Source organism: Podarcis erhardii (genome assembly GCF_964252035.2).
Source record: "Podarcis erhardii genome assembly, chromosome: 3".
Taxonomy (NCBI): domain Eukaryota; kingdom Metazoa; phylum Chordata; class Lepidosauria; order Squamata; family Lacertidae; genus Podarcis; species Podarcis erhardii.
The window spans coordinates 116,637,075-116,660,633 of NC_138507.1; the positions used below are offsets into that span (position 1 = coordinate 116,637,075).

At 43.1% G+C, this 23,559-nt stretch overlaps 1 long non-coding RNA gene across 2 annotated transcripts; it reads left to right on the forward strand.

Annotated features, from left to right (window-relative positions):
- The first annotated feature begins 5,666 nt into the window (after window positions 1-5,666).
- Window positions 5,667-18,710, forward strand: LOC309338088. Of its 2 annotated transcripts, XR_014154687.1 has the most exons (4): window positions 5,667-5,788; window positions 13,376-13,516; window positions 14,645-14,770; window positions 18,499-18,710. It is a non-coding gene; the product is annotated as an uncharacterized lncRNA (long non-coding RNA). The 2 variants fall into 2 exon arrangements; XR_014154688.1 differs by lacking the exon at window positions 5,667-5,788 and having other exon boundaries at window positions 12,825-13,516.
- Window positions 18,711-23,559: the final 4,849 nt, after the last annotated feature.

The following is a 23,559-nucleotide window of genomic DNA, read 5'->3' on the forward strand; positions in this document are numbered from 1 at the left end:
CCTTTCCATGGAGGCACAGGTTGCAGCCACAGCAAAGGTGGCATTTTTCCATCTCTGCCATATTAAGCAGTTGGTCCCTTAACTTTCTCACCATGATCTGGCCACAGTGATCCATGCGACGGTCACCTCCAGGCTCAATTATTGTAACTCACTCTACATGGGGCTGCCCTTGAAGCTGACCCAGAAATTCTAGTGGGTGCAGAATGCTGTGGTGAGGCTCCTTACGGAGTCCTTGCCACGGGACCACGTTCATCCAGTGCTTTGCCAACTGCACTGGTGAGGCATCTAATCATAAGCCTGCATTTTTTATCAAAGCTTATATGTTTGATCAGGGCTTGTATTTTAAAATGAGCTTAAAGATTTTCAAATGTTTCATGCCAGGCAGAAGACTAAAAAACCTTGGCAAGATGTTTTTCCTCCTAGACAAGGGGGCCCCCTGATTTATAGCAGAAAACAATTCTCAAAGTCGTAAAAAGGGAATTACAGGCTGAGAGCCAAGGTTACACTGACCCTACAAATTAAGGGTTGGTAAATAGTAAAATGAGCCATATCTTCTTCCTAAGGTTAAAAAGGCCAAGAGCAAATGGAAAAGAAAGCAACTGGCTGGAAGGGGAGTGTAAACAGAAGAAGAGGCTTTTTTCCCCTCTTTTATTTTGAGGCTGTAAACTGTTCCTTTTCACTTTGAGAAGGTTTATTCTTTTAAAAGGCTACCTATGATAATGTATGAAATATATTAGCTTAAATGTAATTATGCAAAGGATCTAGAAAGAAAGAAATGTTAAATTCTTATTTCATAGAGTCATATTGCAATAGGAGACCAGAGGGGCAAATGAGCCCAGCCTCCTGCCAGACAGGAGACGCCATCGAGCACTCCAGATATATGGTTGTCAGGCCTTTTGTTTGGAGACCTCCAAATGAAGGAGATCTTTCAATGATGATGTGAACTCAAGATCCTTGAAGATAAAAAGTTAAGATTAACCATCTGTTTTGGAAGGCAATAGGGCAAGGAGGGCAAGAGGTGAGCTGGTAATTAAGATTCCTTGTTGAGACACATGTAAGATATATTACTACTTATTTGTCATTTATAGATATAAGAATATATAGCTCTTTGTGTCCCATAAAAGGGCGAAAGGAAATGGGTGTATCTTTTGTGATTGGTTCTAGCAAACAGCCAATAGGAATTTCAACCAGGCTGATTGGACAGAGGCAGCCACAGGAGGAGCAAGGGGGCTGGATTAAGGAAATATAAGTGCTGGCCAGAATGGCAGGAGGCCAGGCCAGAGCTTGGTAACCATATACCACTGTGCCTCTCATTTATTTGTCTGACAAATAAATTACTATTTTAATTTCTCTATTGCTGCGTTGAATATTTCATTCCAACTAAGCGTTAACCACAAGCAGGGTGCTACACTGGCTCCTGGTGGAGTACAGGGTCAGGTTTCAGGTGCTGGTTTTGACATTTAAAGCCCTATGCAGCCTAGGACCCATGTACCTACGGGACTGCCTCTCCTGGTATGCTCCATGGAGGACCTTAAGGTCCACAAATGACAACACTTTGGAGGTCCCAAGTCACAAGGTGGTTAGATTGGTCTCAACTAGGGCCAGGGCCTTTTCAGTACTGGCCCCGACTTGGTGGAACACTCTGTCACAAGAGACTAGGGCCCTGCAGGACTTAACATCTTTCTGCAGGGCCTGCAAGACAGAGCTGTTCCGCCTGGCGGACTCCGTCTGACCCTTATGTTTCCCTCCCCTTACGGTTTTGATCTATGGGCTCCTTTTAAAATGAGGCTGCATTTTAAATTGCATTTTAACCTGTATTTTAAATTGCTTTATTTTTTTCCCCTATTACGTTTTTATTCAAATTTTATTGGTGTTAGCTGCCCTGAGCCCAGCTTTGGCCGGGGAGGGCAGGATATAAATATTATTATTATTATTATTATTATTATTATTATTATTATTATTATTATTATTTATTACTTCTCGTTTCAGTTTTCAGGAGCTCGAGGGATCAATAAAGGAGAGACTCCAGCTGGCCATCTTGGTCAGGGCTTCCACCCAAAGAGGACACAGTTACTGATTTTCCCGATGGTTGCTTTTCAGGGAAAAATGAAGTCATCAGAAAGGTACATATTGTCTAGCCATTGAGATGGGCTGTTGAGAACAAGTAGCCTGTTTGTTCTTTTCCTTGTAGGTGCCACAACATCCTTCATCAATGATCCATAAATAAGGGGAAACTTTTGATTATATCTGTGAGTCTCTTGGAGACTGGAGCAGAACCACTGTTCAGCCACACATGTCTCATTCTATTCCATCATTTGTTTCCTTCTTCATACTGCTACATTTGCCATGGGAGGGCTAGTTTGGGGTATTTGAGTTTCAGAATGTCCAGGATGATGTCCTGGGTGTTTTAGCTGAGATTCCTGCATTGCAGGGGGGTGGACTTGAAGGCCCATGGGGTCCCTTCCAACTCCATTATTCTATGAGGAACGTAAGAAGAGCCAATGGCCCATCAAGTCCAGCATCCTGTTCTCGCTTTGGCCAATCCAATGAGGAGCACAAGAGCAGCCAGCCCTTCAGCAACTGCCATTCAGAAGCATCGCTGCCTCCAGCTGTGGAAGCAGAGCATAGTCATCCTAGCTAGTAGGCATTAACAGTCTTCTCTTCCATGAATTTGTCTAGAAGAATAAGAAGAAGAGTTTGGATTTAATATCCCGCTTTATCACTGCCCGAAGGAGTCTCAAAGTGGCTAACATTCTCCTTTCCCTTCCTCCCCCACAACAAACACTCTGTGAGGTGAGTGGGACTGAGAGACTTCAGAGAAGTGTGACTGGCCCAAGGTCACCCAGCAGCTGCATGTGGAGGAGCGGGGAATCAAACCCAGTTCACCAGATTACGAGTCCACCGCTCTTAACCACTACACCACACTGGCTCTCCTCTATCTATTCCTCTAAAAGCCATCTATTTTAGAGAAAGGGAGCAAGAATTAATTATTCAAGACTGAAAGGGTGCATGGTAGCCATGAATATCATTAGCAGAATATTTGGAACACACAGTCCTTTCCTTCCCCCTGAAAGCTTCCTCTCACCATTCCCTTGGGAAGTACAAATAGAGGATCCTTTCTCTCTCTGCAATATCTTTGAGCTAGAAGGCAACTCTGGTGGCTCCAGCATTCAGCCATGAAGACTTCTGCCCCTCTACTTCTCCTGTTGGTGCTGGTGTCCGTCCCAGGTAAAATCTAAAGGGCTGTCCATCCACAGCACTCCAAGAAGACCTGCCTAACTAGCCTCTTGGCTGCTTTGTAGTGCTTGGAATATTAGCCCATTTGATACTATGTCATCTGTGTAAGATTGAAGTTCTATTAAGTGGGAAATGGAATGGACTGCTTTTGCTGATTAGAATCGTAGCATTGTAGAATTGGAAGGGCATTATCTAGCCCAATACCCTGCCCTCCATATACTTCTGTTGATGCAGCCGAGAATAGCATAAGCTTTTCTTTTAGCTGCTGCATCACACTGCTGACACATGCTAAGCTTGGAGGTTTTCCCATGTGCTACTGGCAAGAGGAAATTCATAGAAATGTTGGTAATCTTTTTTTGCCTGAGGGATAGATTTATATCTTAATAATATTTCCTACCACTGAGAATGAACCGTGTGATGGTGTCTGCAAGCGACGTTGTAGAGCTGGAGAATATGAGTCTTCTTCAGATCTCTGCGAGGAATCTGGTCACGTCTTCTGCTGTAAAAAGTCTGGTAATGTGGTTGTTTGTTTTTACAGGCTGCAATCATTATGATTTGGGGGAAAAAAGGTTAAAAGATAAGAAGCAGGGTTTTCTGTGGCTCTGTTGAAAGCAAGCGGAAGAGCAAATAAGGAGAAGGGGTGTGGAGAAGGCAGAGAGGTGCTATTGTGTGACAGAGGGAAGGTGGAACAGCTCAACCCTCATTAGAAAATATAATTAAACAGTGGATCTGCGAGCACATTGAAAAGGATACAATGGTTACTAAAGCTAGCAGGGGTTTCTCAAAAGAAACAAGTCATGGCACATGAATCTTATTTCTTTTTTTGATACAGTGGGAAATTTGGTAGATCAGAGGAATGCTGTGAATAGTGTGTGTCTTGATTTCAGTAAGGCTTTTGACAAACTCCCCCATGATTCCTTGTCATCCTGGAAACACAAATCAACACTGTTATGCAGCACCAAAAAAGCTAATGCAATTCTAGGCTGCATTAGCAGAGGTCCAGTGTCCAGATGACCATAAATTATAGTACCATTATATTCTGGCTTCCTCCAAGCTGGTGCACTAAGAGGGAAAGGGGCAGGCATCTGCTGAGGTTGAGCCCATTTCCCCCCTTTGCCAGGGCTCAGTGTTAGTGGATGGGGAAGCTTGCTGCTCCAATGTTGCAGGCACAAATCAATCCACACTTGCCTATGGCATGAGCTGCAGCAGCCTGGGAGTCATTTTGGATTCGTCCATGGAGGTGCAGGTCAATTCTGTGTCCAGGGCAGCTGTCTACCAGCTCCATCTGGTACACAGGCTGAGACCCTCCCTGCCCACAGACTATCTTGCCAGAGTGGTGCATGCTCTGGTTATCTCCCACTTGGACAACTGCAACACACTCTACGTGGGGCTACCTTTGAAGGTGACCAGGAAACTACAACTAATCCAGAATGTTTCAGCTAGACTGGTGACTGGTAGTGGCCACCAAGACCACATAACACCGGTCTTGAAAGACCTACATTGGCTCCCAGTATGTTTTCAAGCACTATTCAAAGCCCTAAACGGCCTCGCCCCAGTATATCTAAAGGAGCATCTCCACCCCCATTGTTCAACCCAGATCCTGAGGTCCAGCGCCGAGGGCTTTCTGGCGGTTCTCTCACTGCAAGAAACAAAGTTACAGGGAACCAGACAGAGGGCCTTCTCGGTAGTGGCACCTGCCCTGTGGAATGCCCTCCCATCAAATGTCAAAGAAATTAACAACTATCGGACATTTAGAAGACACCTGAAGGCAGCCCTGTTTAGGAAAGTTTTTAATGATTGACATTTTGATGTATTTTTAATCTTTTGTTGAAAGCCGCCCAGAGTGGAAATATAGAATAGAAATGTATTACTACTACTACTACTACTACTACTATTAGGAAGTACGGTAAATCTCACTGACTTCAGGAAGACTTACACCTGGGTAGGAGTGCGAAAATTTGCTGTCTGACAATGCAATGCTGACATGTCTGTCTGAAATGAGCCCCATTTAATTCAGTCGGACTAATTCAAAGGACCTGAATACACATTGCTGAGCTTTGCGCTAGCACAGCAAAAACAATGTGGGAGATAGCAGTTATGAGTTAGAAGTTCAACCTGATTAGCATAAAGTTATTGTGTCTCATTGGTCAGCTACTGCTTGCCTTAAGCCAGGCAGCCCCTGGTCAATAAAGCACTGTTTCAAAGAAGTCCTGTCCACCTGGCCATTTGGGTGTCCTTTAGTGCTTTGGCATGCTAGTAATCTTAGCCCATTGGATACTATGTCATATGTGCAAAATTAAAGTTCTATTTCTTTGTCTATTAGGAAATGTAATGGATTGCTTTCACTGATTAAGAAATGATTAGAGAGGATGGTGGTCTCTTCTCATCTGAAAAATTGATTTCTCTCTTCATAATATTTATCCAGGATCTACTCCCACCCTGAATGATGATTGTAGAGGTCGCTGCAAACCAAGGTGTTCACGTAGAGAATATGTGGCTTCAACAACCTCCTGCGATCATCCTGATCATGTCTACTGCTGCCAAAAGAAGGGTAACATGTTACATTTTTGTTATGGGCCTCAATCATGAGTTGGAAAAGAAGGTAAAGATGATAAACAGGGTTGTCTGGCTATGCTTGAAGGAAGAGGAAGAAACAAGGAGCAGGTTTTCTGCATGGAGAAATGCTTCTGGGTGACAGAGAGAAGGTGGGCTGCTCAACACCTAACTTTGCTTTTGTCTTCCTCCAAAAGGAAAACATTACACAATGAGATAATAATAGAGAATATGTGGTAGAGAATATGGGGCTTCAACAAACTGCTGCCATCATCCTGATCATGTCTACTTATGTGAAAGGACAGGTAATTACTGGAAAACTGAAATGAGATAGCCACTTTGATGATGTTGCCCCGAGATCCAGTCACCTCACAGAGGCAGTTTAAGGTCCAAAATAGCTTGCTGCTGCAAAAGATAAGGCTTCAGTAATACATTTCTGGATGTTGATATCAAGTCAAGTAACCTTTATTGGCATCACATAAGAACATTCAGAATACATGGATGTTGATACACACGCGCGCGCGCGCGCGCGCACACACACACACACACACACACACAGACAGACACAAACCAGACATGTAGGCTTTGTAGATACTAAAATACAGACAAGTAACAAGTACTTCTGTTATCCCAGCAATTCAAGGTGTGAGTTTGAATCTGTGTTACTTCACTAGACTGATTCCGACACAGACAGCATAAAACCCTGACACACAACAGACCCCAGCACTAGAACTGACATGCTTTAATTGTGGAGGTGAAAGATAGATCCGGCCCATCTGTGGGCAATTAACAAAACAATTGGCTGAGTGCCTGGATTCAAAATGCGGGCATTGCAACCACCTCTCTAGCACAAGAGAGCTCCCACCAGAGTTTAAAACCACTCACATGGTTAAGCCGCGGTGTAGTGTGGAAGGTGGGCTGTTCAGTTCTCCTGCATATCCAATTTGGTCTACTCTAAAGCTCATCTTTCTCCCTCTCTTGAAAAGAACAGACCACACAGTGTTAAGTAAGTTTAAAATATTTCACTGACTAAATGCAAAGTTCTGACTGATGTGCTATTCCATGCAGCAAGGAAAACGCAGTCAGGATACTGTTGGGTGCAAAATACAGAATGTGTTTTCCAAATCTGTGGTCTAAGATTGGAGCAAGCTTAAACACATCCATCCTGGTCTAATACATGGCACAAAGAGAAGAAAGGAAGGAAACAGAAGAAGCATCACTTCCACTCTCACAGTGATGGAGCATGATGTAGTTGTGTCCAAGAACAGAATTCTTTGGTTTTAACCCATTCACGTACTAACTAGCATTCATGAATTGTTATGTTATCTCATATACCATATTTTTCGCTCTATAGGACACACTTTTCCCCCTCCAAAAATTAAGGGGAAATGTGTGTGCATCCTATGGAGCGAATGCAGGCTCCTTGGCTTCAGCGATAGCAACGCAAAGCTTCCGAAGCACAGAGGGAGCGCTCCCTCCATGCTCTGGAGGCTTCATGTTGCTTTCGCTGAAGCCTGGAGAGCGAGAGGGGTCGGTGCGCACTGACTCTGCTGGCTTCAGAATCTCCCCCTCTCTACTCAGCACCCCTTCAGCCAAGTGGGAGGAGAAATGGAAGGGGCTCCGTTTCTCCTGCCGCTTCGCTGAAGGGGCGCTGAGTAGAAAGGGGGAGAATTTTTTTTTCTTGTTTTCCCACTCTAAAACAAGGTGCGTCCTATGGTCCGGTGCGTCCTATAGAGCGAAAAATACGGTAGTTGGTACTGGGCCATTTCCATAGCAACAGACTCGGCTGACTTTAGATGTATTCAAGTCTCCAGGGCCAGATGAACTGCATCCAAGAGTATTAAAAGAACTGGCAGGTGTGATCTCAGAACCACTTGCAGTCATCTTTGAGAATTCCTGGAGAACAGGCGAAGTCCCGGCAGACTGGAGGAGGGCAAATGTTGTCCCTATCTTCAAAAAGGGGAAAAGAGAGGACCCAAATAATTACCGCCCAGTCAGTCTGACATCAATACCAGGGAAGATTCTGGAGCAGATCATTAAGCAAACAGTCTGTGAGCACCTAGAAAGGAATACTGTGATCACCAATAGTCAGCATGGATTTCTGAAAAATAAGTCATGTCAGACTAACCTGATCTCGTTTTTTGACAGAATTACAAGCCTGGTAGATGAAGGGAACGCAGTGGATGTAGCCTACCTTGATTTCAGCAAGGCATTTGACAAGGTGCCCCATGATATTCTTGTAAAGAAGCTGGTAAAATGCGGTCTTGACTATGCTACCACTCACTGGATTTGTAACTGGCTGACTGACCGAACCCAAAGGGTGCTCATCAATGGTTCCTCTTCATCCTGGAGAAGAGTGACTAGTGGGGTGCCACAGGGTTCTGTCTTGGGCCCGGTCTTATTCAACATCTTTATCAACGACTTGGATGATGGACTCAAGGGCATCCTGATCAAATTTGCAGATGACACCAAACTGGGTGGGGTGGCTAACACCTCAGAGGACAGGATCACACTTCAAAACGACCTTGACAGATTAGAGAACTGGGCCAAAACAAACAAGATGAATTTTAATAGGGAGAAATGTAAAGTATTGCACTTGGGCAAAAAAAATGAGAGGCACAAATACAAGATGGGTGACACCTGGCTTGAGAGCAGTACATGTGAAAAGGATCTAGGAATCGTGGTTGACCACAAACTTGACATGAGCCAACAGTGTGACGCGGCAGCTAAAAAAGCCAATGCAATTCTGGGCTGCATCAATAGGAGTATTGCATCTAGATCAAGGGAAGTAATAGTGCCACTGTATTCTGCTCTGGTCAGACCTCACCTGGAATACTGTGTCCAGTTCTGGGCACCACAGTTCAAGAAGGACACTGACAAACTGGAACGTGTCCAGAGGAGGGCAACCAAAATGGTCAAAGGCCTGGAAACGATGCCTTATGAGGAACGGCTAAGGGAGCTGGGCATGTTTAGCCTGGAGAAGAGGAGGTTAAGGGGTGATATGATAGCCATGTTCAAATATATAAAAGGATGTCACATAGAGGAGGGAGAAAGGTTGTTTTCTGCTGCTCCAGAGAAGCGGACACGGAGCAATGGTTCCAAACTACAAGAAAAAAGATTCCACCTAAACATTAGGAAGAACTTCCTGACAGTAAGAGCTGTTCGACAGTGGAATTTGCTGCCAAGGAGTGTGGTGGAGTCTCCTTCTTTGGAGGTCTTTAAGCAGAGGCTTGACAACCATATGTCAGGAGTGCTCTGATGGTGTTTCCTGCTTGGCAGGGGGTTGGACTCGATGGCCCTTGTGGTCTCTTCCAACTCTATGATTCTATGATTCTATGACTTTGCACCTGTTGGCTTATCTCATCCATGGGGTGATTTATGTTTATGAAGCAAATTAACCCCTTCCACATGACCTGTTTCTTCAAAATACCATCATATTTTTTTGTTTTTAAGGACTGAAGCTATTAGGATTAGGAAATGTGGTTAAAGATAATAAACAGGTGGTGGTTGTTCTTGCTTTGTTCAAAGCAAGGAAGGAAGAAGAAGAAGGAGTAGTGTTAGCAGCTGGAGTCAGAAGTACAGTAGGTCAGCAACTAAACAGTCTCTTTTTTTTAAGGAACCAAAACAGTGCCGGCCTAGTGATTGCAGCACATCTTCTCAGTATGTGTTGCCCCAATGAGGCAGTTGTGAGGCCTAAATGTTCCCACCTTCCCACTGCTTTTAGAACTTCTTCTCCTTCAGGGGACCCACCAACCTACCCACCAGGACCCACCCACCCACCGGATGGAATTTGTAAAGGTTGCAAGCCAAGTTGTTCAGATAGAGAATTTGTGACTTCAACAACTTACTGCCAGGATCCTGATCTTGTCTACTGCTGTGATATTATAGGTAACATATCTATCTTTCCTAAGGACTGCAAATATTATGTGATTGGGGAGGTGAGCAGTAGTGTTTTTTCTTTCTTTCTTTCTATGTTTGAAGCAAGAGAAAGGACAAACAAGGAATAGCATGGAGAGGTGCTATTAGGTGACTTGGGAAAAATGGAGCTGATCCACACCTACTTTGCCTCTGTCATGGCAGCAGCAGGAGGCCCCATTAGCTAAAGTGGTGCTTCAGGTTAAGAACAGTTTCAGGTTAACAATGGACCTCCGGAACGAATTAAGTATGTAACCAGAGGTACCACTGTAGATGGTAAGGGAACACCTAGTTACTTTATTTTTTAAATATTTTTAAAAATATATATATTTTTATTAATTTTCAAATACAAAACAAAATTATATACTCCATACATCTTAATTTCATCTTATTTCTCTTTTTTCGACTTCCCTCAACTTGTCTGTAGATCCTTCATATTTTAACTTTAAACACATTTCTATTTTGTTGTTTATATATGTATATATTATTACTGTAAAACTTCATCCCCTTTTATGCTTATTTCCCATCACAATGGTTCATTGAAACTTACAAACGTAATCTGATTATCACTTAAGTTTTGCAAATATTCAATAAAGTTTTCCCAATCTTCTGTGAATCTTTGATCTTGTCGGTTTCGGATCCTTCCTGTCATTCTGTCCAATTCTGCATAATCTATCATTTTTGTTCTCCATTCTTCTAACGTAGGTAGCTCCTCTTGTTTCCATTTCTGGGCCATCAATATTCTTGCTGCTGTCACTGCATACAAAAATAACTTCTTTTCTTTCTTATTTATCTCATTACCTGTAATGCCTAATAAAAATGCTTCTGGTTTCTTAACAAATGTATATTTCAACATTTTCTTCAATTCATTATAAATCATTTCCCAAAAGCTTTTTACTTTCTTACATTCCCACCACATATGATAGAAAGTACCTTCTTTTTCTTTACATTTCCAACATTTATTACTTATCTTATACATTTTTGCTAATTTTACCGGAGTTACATACCATCGACACATCATTTTCATCACATTTTCTTTTATAGTTGTACATGCAGTGAATCTTAAACCTTCTTTCCATAATTTTTCCCATTCTTCCATTTGTATATTGTGTCCTTAGTCTTTGGCCCAATCAATCATAACTGATTTTACCTCTTCATCCTTTGTACACCATTCTAACAATATCTTACACATTTTTGCTAGAATCTTAAAATCATTGTTCAATATTTCTGTTTGAAATTTTGATTCTTTATCTGCAAAACCCTTTTGGTTCAAATCTTTTTTAAACATTTCATTAATCTGAAAAAAATGCAACCAATCATTAACGTATTCCTTAACTTCTTCAAATGGTCTCATTTTCCATTTACCTTCTCTTTTACTTATTACCTTCTCATATGTCACCCACCCCCCAGTCATATTGACTTTCTTCACACTCATTGCCTGCAACGGCGATAACCAATATGGAGTTTTTTGTTCCAACAAGTTTTTATATCTTTCCCACACTTCAATCAGAGACCTTCTTATCATGTGGTTTTCAAATCCTTTATGTACATGTTTCTTGTCATACCACAAGTATGCATGCCACCCAAATCTATTATCAAAACCTTCCAGATCTAACAAATCAGTATCTTCTAATTTCATCCAATCCTTCAACCAACAGAGGCAGGATGCTTCATAGTACAATTTCAAATCTGGCAGGGTGAAGCCTCCTCTTGCTTTCACATCTGTCAGTATCTTAAATTTTATCAGTTACAGATAGGTAGCCGTGTTGGTCTGCCATAGTCAAAACAAAACAAATTCCTTCCAGTAGCACCTTAAAGACCAACTAAGTCAGTTCTTGGTATGAGCTTTCTTGTGCATGCACACTTCTTCAGATATCTGAAGAAGTGTGCATGCACACGAAAGCTCATACCAAGAACTGACTTAGTTGGTCTTTAAGGTGCTACTGGAAGGATTTTGTTTTAAATTTTATCCTCGTCTTCTTACCCTGCCAGATATAACTTGAAATCTCTCTTTGCCAATTTTTAAAAATTGCTGCCCCTTTTATCACTGGGATCGTTTGAAATAAGAATAACATCTTCGGTAGCACATTCATTTTAATTCTTGCGATCCTTCCCCAAAATGACATTTTCATTCTTCCCCACACCTCTAGGTCCCTTTTAATCTTATTCCAAGTTGGGACATAATTATTCTGAAGCAAATCAATACTCCTGGGGCTAACCATACTCCTAAGTATTTAACTTTCTTGACCACTTCTATCTCTGTTTGTTGCTGTAGTCTATTAATTGCCTCTTGATCTATGTTTTTGTGATTGCTTTAGTTTTTTCTTATTCAAAATAAATCCTGCCAGCTGACCAAACTGATCAATTTCTTTCAACACTTCTGTTACCTTATTCAAGGGGTCTTCCAGAGTTAATACTAAATCATCTGCAAAAGCTTTAACCTTATATTCTTTTCGACCCACCGTTACCCCTTTTATTTGATTGTTACTTCTAATTGCCCTTAAAAAGACTTCCAGGACCGCGATAAATAATGGTGGTGATAGAGGACAACCTTGTCTTGTACCCTTAGTTATTTTTATGTTTTCTGTCAACATATTATTAACTATTAATTTAGCTTTTTGATCCATATATATTGCCTTAATACCATTTTTTAAAAAATTGTCCCATCTCCATCATTTCAAAGTTTTTAAACATAAAATCCCAAGAAATATTATCAAAGGCCTTCTCTGCATCCACAAATATTAAGGGAACGCCTAGTTACTTTAAAGGAATTCAAATCTCCAGGGCCTGATTAGCTGCATCCAAGGGTACAAAAGGAGTTTGCAGATGTAATCTCAGGTCTATAATCTTTGAGAATTCCTGGAGAACTGGTGGCAATTGTTGTCCCCATCTTCAAAATGGGTTAAAAGGCCAACCCAGGTAACTACCACCTGGTGAGCTGGACATCCTGACTGCCTGACTTTGATACTGAAAGTTAAAGAAAGAGTGGCTTTCTTCCTGTAATATCTTTGAGCCAGAAGGTGACTTTTGTGACTCCTACATTCAGTGGTGAGGCAGTTGTGAGGCCTAAATGTTCCCACCTTCCCACTGCTTTTAGAACGTCTTCTCCTTCAGGGGCCCTTCCCAAGCAATCTCAGGCTCCTTCATCTAGTCTCTCATTGCTAACCTGTGCTCTGCTCTTTTCACTCCTCTTTGTGTTCTGGGAGACAAGAGGAGAGGATGCTGGTTGCAGCAGGATGGGGAGACTCCCTGGATTCTTCAGCAGCCAACCTCATCTCTGTCTCCTGCCCCCTCCTCTTCTCCACCCTCCACTGCTGCCTCTGATTCTGGACTGCTCTCTGTCACCTCCTCTTCCTGCTCACTAAATCTTGTTACCTCTTCAGCTTCCAAGACCTCCTTCTCTCAGTCTGCTCCCTCTTTCCCCCCCAGACCACTCATAATCACCCCACCACCAATCCCCTGTCTCTGAGCCTTCTTCTCTTAGCCTCTCACTACTCCTCTGCATCCATCCAGTCAATGACAAGTAAGTCCCATGCACTGAGAAGATTTGGGGCTAGAGAGAAGGTGGAACTGCTCAACAACTACTTTACCTCTGTCTTCTGCTAAAAGGAAACAGTGCACAAAGTGGTGATTATAGAATAAATGATGCAGTGGGATAATATTTCTCCAGGACCCACCCACCCACCAGGACCCACCCACCCACCGGATGGAATTTGTAAAGGCTGCAAACCAAGTTGTTCTGATAGAGAATTTGTGACTTCAACAACTTACTGCCAGGATCCTGATCTTGTCTACTGCTGTGATATTATAGGTAACATATCTATCTTTTCCTAAGGACTGCAAATATTATGTGATTGGGGAGGTGAGCAGTAGTGTTTTTTCTTTTTTTCTTTCTATGTTTGAAGCAAGAGAAAGGACAAACAAGGAATAGCATGGAGACGTGCTATTAGGTCACTTGCGGAAAATGGAGCTGATCCACACCTACTTTGCCTCTGTCTTTTTCACAAGTTTTCAAAAGGAAAACAATGTGTTGATATTACAATTAAGAATGCAGGGAGGGAGCTGCAGCCCAAGAAAGGAAAATACAGTGGTACCTCGGGTTACATACACTCCAGGTTACATACGCTTCAGGTTACAGACTCTGCTAACCCAGAAATAGTACCTTGGGTTAAGAACTTTGCTTCAGGATGAGAACAGAAATTACATGGTGGCAGCAGGGCAGCAGCAGGAGGCCCCATTAGCTAAAGTGGTGCTTCAGGTTAAGAACAGTTTCAGGTTAACAATGGACCTCCGGAACGAATTAAGTATGTAACCAGAGGTACCACTGTAGGTTGTAAGGGAACACCTAGTTACTTTAAAGGAATTCAAATCTCCAGGGCCTGATTAGCTGCATCCAAGGGTACAAAAGGAGTTTGCAGATGTAATCTCAGGTCTATAATCTTTGAGAATTCCTGGAGAACTGGTGGCAATTGTTGTCCCCATCTTCAAAATGGGTTAAAAGGCCAACCCAGGTAACTACCAACTGGTGAGCTGGACATCCTGACTGCCTGACTTTGATACTGAAAGTTAAAGAAAGAGTGGCTCTCTTCCTGCAATATCTTTGAGCCAGAAGGTGACTTTTGTGACTCCTACATTCAGTGGTGATGACCTTTTGCCCTGCTGGTTCTCTTTTTGATTTTGTTATACCTGGGTAAAAAATAAAGGTCTGTTCTATCAATGGAGTGTAGTAAAAAAAAAAAAGTCTAGTCCATTTTGTGTCTTTTGCTACTCTAATTTGCTCGAAACATTAGCTCATTTGAAACTTTGCCATTTGTGCATAGTTTTATTTAGTGGGAAATGTAATGAAATCTCAGTGTCTGCTTTCACTGAGATGCTTAGAGATGTTGGTAATTTCTTCTCATCTGAAGGATGGATTTCTATCTTCATAATATTTCTCCAGAATCCACTCCCACCGAGGAAATGAAGTGTAAAGGTCGCTGCAAACCAAGGTGTTCACGTAGAGAATATGTGGCTTCAACAACCTCCTGTCATCATCCTGATCATGTCTACTGCTGCCGAAAGAAAGGTAACATGCTAATTTTTTGTTATGGGCCGCAATCATGGGTTGGAAAAGAAGGTGAAGATAATGAACAGGGTTGTTTGGCTATGCTTGAGGGAAGGCAAAGAACAAACAGGGAGTAGGTTTTCTGTGTGGAGTGGATGGAGAAATGCTTTTGGGTGACTGAGAGAAGTTGGACTCCTCAACACCTACTTTGCCTCTGTCTTTTTCAAAAGTGTATAATTTGATGATAATAGAATAAAAGATACAGAGAGGGGACCTCAGCGCAAGAGAGGAAGAGAGTTGGTAGAGGAACACCAAGCTACTCTGAATGAATTCTAATCTTCAGGGCCTTAGAACTGCTCCCAAACGTTCTAAAGGAATGTGCAGATGTAATCTGACAGCCTCTGTATAGAATATTTGGGAATCCTTGGACAAAAGGTGGTGTCCCTGTAGACTGGAAGTGGGCAAACTTTGTTGCCATCTTCAAAAAGCAAAAGAAAGAGGACCCAGGAACATAACTGGTTGGTCAGCTTGGCTAGGATACTAGGAAAGGTCCTCAAAATGACAATGAGTCAACGAGCTGTTAGCAGGCATGTAACTTTCAGAGGGCCCTGGGGGCCCGAGCACCAACAAATTTTCATTTTGGGTGTCCATGGGTGCCTGGCTACCGCCTCCTGCTGTGGTCTCCTGCTGTGGCTTCAGCCTCCCACTGCCTCCGCAGGCCCTGGCCCAGTTGCATTGTTTTCTCAAAAACAAGTCATAGCCGATGAATCCAAGTTAAACAAACAAACCAACCCAGAGTGACAAGCTTGGTGAATAAGGGGAATGCTGTGAATGTCTTGATTGTAGTAAGGCTTTTGACAAACTCCCCCTTGGTTGCTTGTCGTTCTGGAAAAAGAAATCACAAGTGGGTTACCACAAGGTTCTGTCCTGGGCCCAGTGTTATTCAACATTTTTATAGACGGCTTAGATGAAGGAAACAGAGGGGCCGCTCATTCAATCTACAGGTGTGGAATTTAGCTCTTCAGGAAAAGCTTACCTGGCACGTCAGTCTTTTGAATGGGAAAGCAAAGCCACACTCAAATCTTGTGGGACTTTGTTGAATATATCAGCAAGGAACTGTTATATCGTTCTCTCCTCCAACCCTATCCTGGTATCCCAATACATTAGGTAAAGGTAAAGGGACCCCTGACCATTAGGTCCAGTCGTGACCGACTCTGGGGTTGCGGCGCTCATCTCGCTTTATTGGCCAAGGGAGCCGGCGTACAGCTTCCGGGTCATGTGGCTAGCATGACTAAACTGCTTCTGGCGAACCAGAGCAGCACACGGAAACGCTGTTTACTTTCCCTATTTATCTACTTGCACTTGGACGTGCTTTCGAACTGCTAGGTTGGCAGGAGCAGGGACCGAGCAACGGGAGCTCATCCCGTTGCGGGGATTCAAACCGCCGACCTTCTGATCGGCGAGTCCTAGGCTCTGTGGTTTAACCCACAGTGCCACCCGCATCCCTTTCCCAATACATTGGGGAAAAATAGAATACATGGCCTTCTGTTTATTATAAGTTATACTTTACTGTACATTGCAGTGCCACCCATTGCATGAACAGGCAGTGACCACCCCAGCCCCCAGGGACCACCAGAAAGGAATAATGACTCTGACAACGTGTTATGGAATTAAAATTTGGACACAACTTTATTAAACTTTCAAATGTAGGAAGACCTTGGCTTAGGCATTAGGCATATATCCCTCCCAGCCCCCCAGCTGGGGGGACTGGGGCTCCTCAGGGTAAATGGGTTATGGGGGTGCTCTGCAAGACACATGTGAACACAGGCAGCCCACCCCATATCCACGCACGCTGGGTAGTTCACTGACAAACTTTCAGTGCATAGCCAGTGACACCCATATTACAACCCCTTTAAGAGGGGACCCTGGAATTGCCGTCGCGGTGTGTGTGTGTGTGAGTCACCACTTCACCCCCCCCCCAAATTTCAGGGAAGAAAAGACTAAAGGATTCCGCCCAAGGCTCTAAACCGCCAAAGTTGTGACGAATTCCTACGGGGAAGACAAAACCTGCCCGTGCAGGAGAATTCCTTCCCAGCTATTCGACAGCAACCAGTCAAAAGACCGTAGCAACACCTGCTAAACAGGAAGAAAAAGGTTAACCTGTAAGAAAGAAACATTAAACAAAGGGAGGGTTGGGTGAATGAAGCTCCTGAGCCGACTGCTGGGCTGCTGCTGGCTCCACCCCCTAATTATGTGATTGGCCCCACCTCCCAGCAGTGTAAATTGACTGACTGAGGCTGGGTGTGAGCCCCCAAAGAATAACACTGAGAGGCAGGCCAGCCCACATAAGTTCCCTGGGGTCCAAAGAACCGCGCGCGAACCTGGAAAGTGCACCCACAGTGTGAGTGTTCTCCTTGTGCACTCAATCTTTCCCAACATCAGGGTCTTTTCCAAGGAGTCTTCTCTTCTCACGAGGTGGCCAAAGTATTGGAGCCTCAGCTTCAGGATCTGTCCTTCCAGTGAGCACTCAGGGCTGATTTCCTTCAGAATGGATAGGTTTGATCTTCTTGAAGTCCATGGGACTCTCAAGAGACTCCTCCAGCACCATAATTCAAAAGCATCAATTCTTGGCGACCAGCCTTTTTGATGGTCCAGCTCTCACTTCCATACATCACTACTGGGAAAACCATAGCTTTAACGGGTCTTCACTTACCTCATAGTAAATGTCATAAATTTTGGAAGTTCAGGCATTGGGTTGGAACCTTAGCTGACCAGAGGTCCTGTTAAAAGGGTGCACGAATGGGAGTTCACATGGGGGCCTATGGGACATAGTGCCTTTCCCAATGGTGGCCCTGGTGGGATTGTACAACCTGATGCATGTCCACTGGCACCAACTCCAGGGGCCCCTGGGCCCCTGCACCCACAATATTTTTTTGTGTGACCGTGTGACCTTAGTTGAGACTTCCAGAGCCTTGTGAGCCCTGGAAGTTGCGTCTGAAGCCTCACAGAGCCTCCCAACGCAACTTCCAGGAGAAACCAGAAGTCTCATTGGAGGCCTGAGACGTAACCTCTGAGGCCCCACAAGGTCTTGGAAGTGACATCTAAGGCCCTGCACAGTCTCAGAAGCAACTTCTGGTAGAAACTGGAAGTCACGTTGGAGGCACCCGCAGTGTAATGTGACGTAATGATGTCACAACATCACTTTCCATCTCATGTGCCATTGGGCAGCCATAATCTGGGCCCCAAGTTGGCACCACTGTGCATGTTAGAGGTGACCTCCCAGTCAGGGTTGACCCACCCTACTCAACAACCAGCGGTCAGGCTGCTTGATACTGTATACATATCCAATGCCTTGGCCAAAACCTACTGACATGTGAAATCAATAAAAGTTATGGCCTATTTCAACCCAATAGCAATGTCCTGTGTCTCATTTATTTGGCTGGCCTTTCACTGGGCTGTGAGCCTCTTGCCCCTGTATATGCAATCCAATCCTATACGTAACTACTATGTATCTCCCTATATCTGGTCCACTTGCACAAAGCAAGGGCAACTCATATATCAAAACAATGCAGACATTTTAAATAATCCCACAAGAAAGGAAAGTTACAAAATGGGGAGGCTAATCTTTTAAGGAAAAACAGGCACTATTGAATGAATGCTCCACCTTCCATTTACACACATAGTTTTGACTATTTATTCTGGGTTGAAACATAAGGAAAACTTTTATATAATTTTCTTTTGTTTTTAAGTATAAACTACGAAGATGAAGATTGAGGATCATTTGAATATTGGGGGCTGTCCCATCACTTGGAGAGCCACTGGATCCTGCTTCAACCCCAGCTAGAGTCTCCTTCTGCTTCTTCATCAAAGCATCCAGATCAAAAGAAGTGCTTGCAATGTCCTCCATGATTACATGAGAGTCTCCCTTGCAATAAAAGTGAATTAAAAAAAAAGCAATTTCCATTCATTTGTCCTGATCTGATTATTTACTAGCATGAGGTTATTCCTGCTTAAATGTAGAACGTGCCATTTGTTCTTACCGAAATTCATTTTGGGTTTTTTTTTGGCCCTGGTCCCCAATCTGTTAAGGTCATCTGGAATCCTGATTCTACCTTCTGAGGTATTAGCCACCCCTCCCAGTTTGGTGTCATCTGCAGATTTGTATACATTGTTTTGTCCACATTGACCTTCATGACATTTTTCAAAAGAAAGAGCAGGAAGTAATTATCCAAAATTAATAGCCATGAATATCCTTAGCAGAAGGTTAGGAAGAACATACAGTCCTTCCTTCACCCTGAAAGTTTCTCTTCCCCCTGTCTCTGTGCATGACATCATTCCCTTAGTAAGTACAAATAGAAGATGCTTTCCATTCTCTCTCTGCAATATCTTTGAGCCGGAAGATGACTCTGGTGGCACCAGCATTCAGCCATGAAGACCTTTGCCCCACTGGTTATCTTTTTTATGCTGCTTAGCTTCCCAGGTAAAATATAAAGAACAGTTGAACCACTGGACTGTGGTAAAAGAAGACTTGTCTAACTAGCTTTGCTGCTGCGCCATGCTTGAAGTATTAGCTCATTTGATACTATGCCATTTGCACAAGATGAAAGTATAACTGAAGGAGCATCTCCACCCCCATCGTTCAGCCTGGACACTGAGTTCCAGCTCTGAGGGCCTTCTGGTGGTTCCCTCCCTGCAAGAAGTGAGGTTACAGGGAACCGGGCAGAGGGCCTTCTCAGTAGTGGTGCCCGCCCAGTGGAATGCCCTCCCATCAGAGATCAAGGAAATAAACAACCATCTGACTTTTAGAAGACATCCGAAGGCAGCCCTTTTTAGGGAAGTTTTTAATGTTTGATGTTTTACCGTGTTTTTAATGTTCTGTTGGGAGTTGCCCAGAGTGGCTGGAGAAACCCAGCCAGATTGGGGGGGGGGTATAAATAGTAAATTTATTATTATTATTATTATTATTATTATTATTATTATTATTATTATTATTACTATTCTGCTTTCACTGAATAGGAGATGCTTAAAGATGTTGGTGATTTCTTCTCTTCTGGGGGGACTGATTTCTATCTTGTTAATATTTCTCTAGGACCCACCCCCACACTGAATGAAATTTGTAGAGGTCTCTGCAAACCAAGTTGTTCAGGTAGAGAATATTTGGCTTCGTCAACCTTCTGCCATCATCCTGATCATGTCTATTGCTGTGAAAAGACAGGTAACATATTAATTTTTTCCTAAGGTGTGCAACTATTATATGATTTGGAAAAGCAAATAAACAGGTTTGAGGTTTTTTTTGCTATGTTTGAAGCAAGAGAAAGAACAAACAAGGAGTAGGTCTTCTGCGTGGAGATAATGGAGAGGTGACATGGGGGGGGGATGGAGCTGATCAACACCCACTTTGTCTCTGTCTTTTTCAAAAGGAAAACAGTCTGCAATGTGATGATATTACAATTAAGAATGCAGGGAGGGAGCTGCAGCCCAAGAAAGGAAAACAGGTGGTGGTGGTAACAACAACAACAACAACAACAACAACAACAACAACTTATTATTTATACCCCACCCATCTGGCTAGGTTTCCCCAGCCACTCTGATGAGATTCTCATTAAAAACATAAAGAATATTCTCTCTCTCTCTCTCTCTCTCTCTCTCTCTCTCTCTCTCATAAAGAATTTATAAAATATAAATGAGATTCTCATTTAAAATATAAAGAACTGTATCAAAAGGGCCCCTTCCAATTCTCAGAACTGAGTGTCTTTGCAAATTAGTGTGGAATCTACAAACATAAAACCCCCTCTGAAAATGCTTTTTAAAAAGCATAAAAAAAATACATTGCATTTTCCATAAGGCTCACCATTGCCATCTAGTGTCCCATTGTTTACATTGTTTACCTTCCCGCTGGAGTGGTACCTACTTATCTACTTGTACTTTGACGTGCTTTTGAACTGCTAGGTTGGCAGGAGCAGGCACTGAGCAATGGGGGTTCACTCTGTCGCAGGTTTTCGAACCGCTGACCTTCTGATTGGCAAGCCCAAGAGGCTCAGTGGTTTAGACCACAGTGCCACCCACGTCCCGTTGTCCCATTGTATATTGCACTTAAAACACACTTAAAACATTTTCTTTGCAGCTGTATAGCTGAGTTCTATGTCATTTGCGCAGGATTAGTTCCATTTCTTTTCTTAGTGAGAAGTGTAATGGGCTCCTTTCACAGAATAGAAGATGCTTAGAGGAGTTGGTGATCTCTTCTCATCTGAGGGATGAATTTCTACCTTCACAATATTTTTCCAGGATCCACTCTCACCCGAAATAAAAAATGTATAGGTCGCTGCAAAGCAAGGTGTTCAGGTGGAGAGTATGTCGCTTCAACAAGCTCCTGCCACCGTGCTGATCATGTCTACTGCTGCTCAAAGACAGGTAACATGCTAAATTTTTGTTATGGGCCAAAACTATTATGATTTGGAAAAGAAGGTAAAAATAATATACACGGTTGTTTGGCTATGCTTGAAAGAAGAGGAGGAACAAGAAAGGAGGAGGTCCTCTTCATGGAGAAGATGGAGAAATGCTATTGGGTGACAGAGAAAATAGTGAACAGCTCAACAACAACTTTGCCTCTGTCTTCTTCCCAAAGGAAAACAGTGTACAATTTGATGATACTAGAATAAAAGATGCAGCTCAAGAGAGGCAAAGAGATAGAAAGGGAATACCTAGCTACTCTGAATGAATTCAAACCTTCAGAGTCTAATGAACTGCACCCAAAGGAACTATATGGATTTGCAAATATAATCTCAGAGGCTGTTTTATAATATTTGGGAATCCTTGAAAATCCCTGCAGGTGGGCAAACATTGTCACCATCTTCAAAGAGGGGGAAAAGAAGACCCAGGCATCTGCCGGTTGGTCAGCTTGACTTCGATACTAGAATCATAGAATCATAGAGTTGGAAGAGACCACAAGGGCCATCGAGTCCAACCCCCTGCCAAGCAGGAAACACCATCAGAGCACTCCTGACATATGGTTGTCAAGCCTCTGCTTAAAGACCTCCAAAGAAGGAGACTCCACCACACTCCTTGGCAGCAAATTCCACTGTCGAACAGCTCTTACTGTCAGGAAGTTCTTCCTAATGTTTAGGTGGAAAATTCTAGGAAAGGTCCTAGAAATATATTTATAGTGTGGGTCTGTGAACACTTATTAAAGTGTTCGGTGGCTACTAAGAGCCAGCATAGGTTTCTCAAAGACAAGTCATAGCAGATGAAACTCTCTCCCCCTTTTCAATAGAGTGGCAAGCTTGGTGGATAAAGGGCATGCTGTGACTGTAGTGTATCTTGATTGCTGTATGACTTTTGACAAACTTCTCCATGGTTCTTTTGTCATCCTGGGAGAAAAAAGTGGCAAGTGGATTACCACAGGGTTCTGTCCTGGGCCCGGTGTTGTTCAACATCTTTATAAATGACTTAGATGAAGGGAACAGAGGGGTTCCTCGTCAAATCTGCTGATGACACCAAATCAGGAGGGGTAGCTAATATCTCAGAAATAGAATCGGGATTTTAGATGACCTTTAGAGATTGGAGACCTGGGCCAAAACTAACAAAATGAATTTCAGTAGGGATAAATGTCAGGTTCTGCACTTAGGCAGGAACTGCCAGATGCATAAATATAGAATGGAGGACAAAGGATCTTATTTAACTTGAGTCAACACATATTTAACTTGAGTCAACACTGTGATGCAGCAGCAAAAAGAGTTAATGCAATTCTAGATGTTCAGTCCTCACAGCAAGGGAAATAACAGTATCACTCTTACCTTCCTTGGTCAGACCCCACCTTTAGTACTATGTGCAGCTCTGGGTACCACAGTTCAGGAATGATATTGACAAAGTCAGCTGAGGAGAGTGACCAAGATGCTCAAGAGTATGGAAAACACACCTTGGGAGGAACAGTTGAGGGAGTTGGGTATGTTTAGCCCAGAGAAGAGAAGACTGAGAGGTGATCTTATAATCATCTTCAATATCTGAAAGGCTTCCATGTGGAAGATGGAACAAGCTTTTCTGCTGCCCCAGAGGGCAGGACATGAGCCAATGGATTCCTATTACAAAAAAGGAGATTCTGACTAAATGTTGGATAGCCTCCTGTCAGAGATTCTTTAGCTGGGGTTCCTGCATTGCAGAGGGTTGGGATCCCAATTCCAAAGCTGTGTGACTGGAGTGATATCTGGGTTAGGTGCTCAGTGTTGGAACACACCTGGGGGGCACACACAGCCCCCAGAATGAGACAAACCTCTCCGGGCATCTTCCTGATGAAGCGCAGCCTGGGACGTGCATAAATCTTCATGCACCAGCGGAACATATCAGAAGACTATGTGCACACTCACTCAGCAGAGTATAGCAGAAACAATCGTGGAGCGTGAGTGTGGCATTCTAAGTATTTATTAAGCAATATACAGTTGTACCTCGGGTTAAGAACTTAATTCATTCTGGAGGTCCGTTCTTAACCTGAAACTGTTCTTAACCTGAGGTACCACTTTAGCTAATGGGGCCTCCTGCTGCCGCCGCACCACCGCATGATTTCTGTTCTCATCCTGAAGCAAAGTTCTTAACCTGAGGTACTATTACTGGGTTAGCGGAGTCTGTAACCTGAAGAGTTTTTTTTTAAAAAAATAATATTTATTGAACATTTTCAAATATAACAGATAAAAAAGAAAGAAAACATCCATTTTATAACCTTATTTTCATTAGCATCTTGCCAGGACTTCCCCACCCCACCCCCTCTTGTATTCCAATTCCTTCAAATAGATTCAGCAAGTTCTTACCCCAAATTTTAA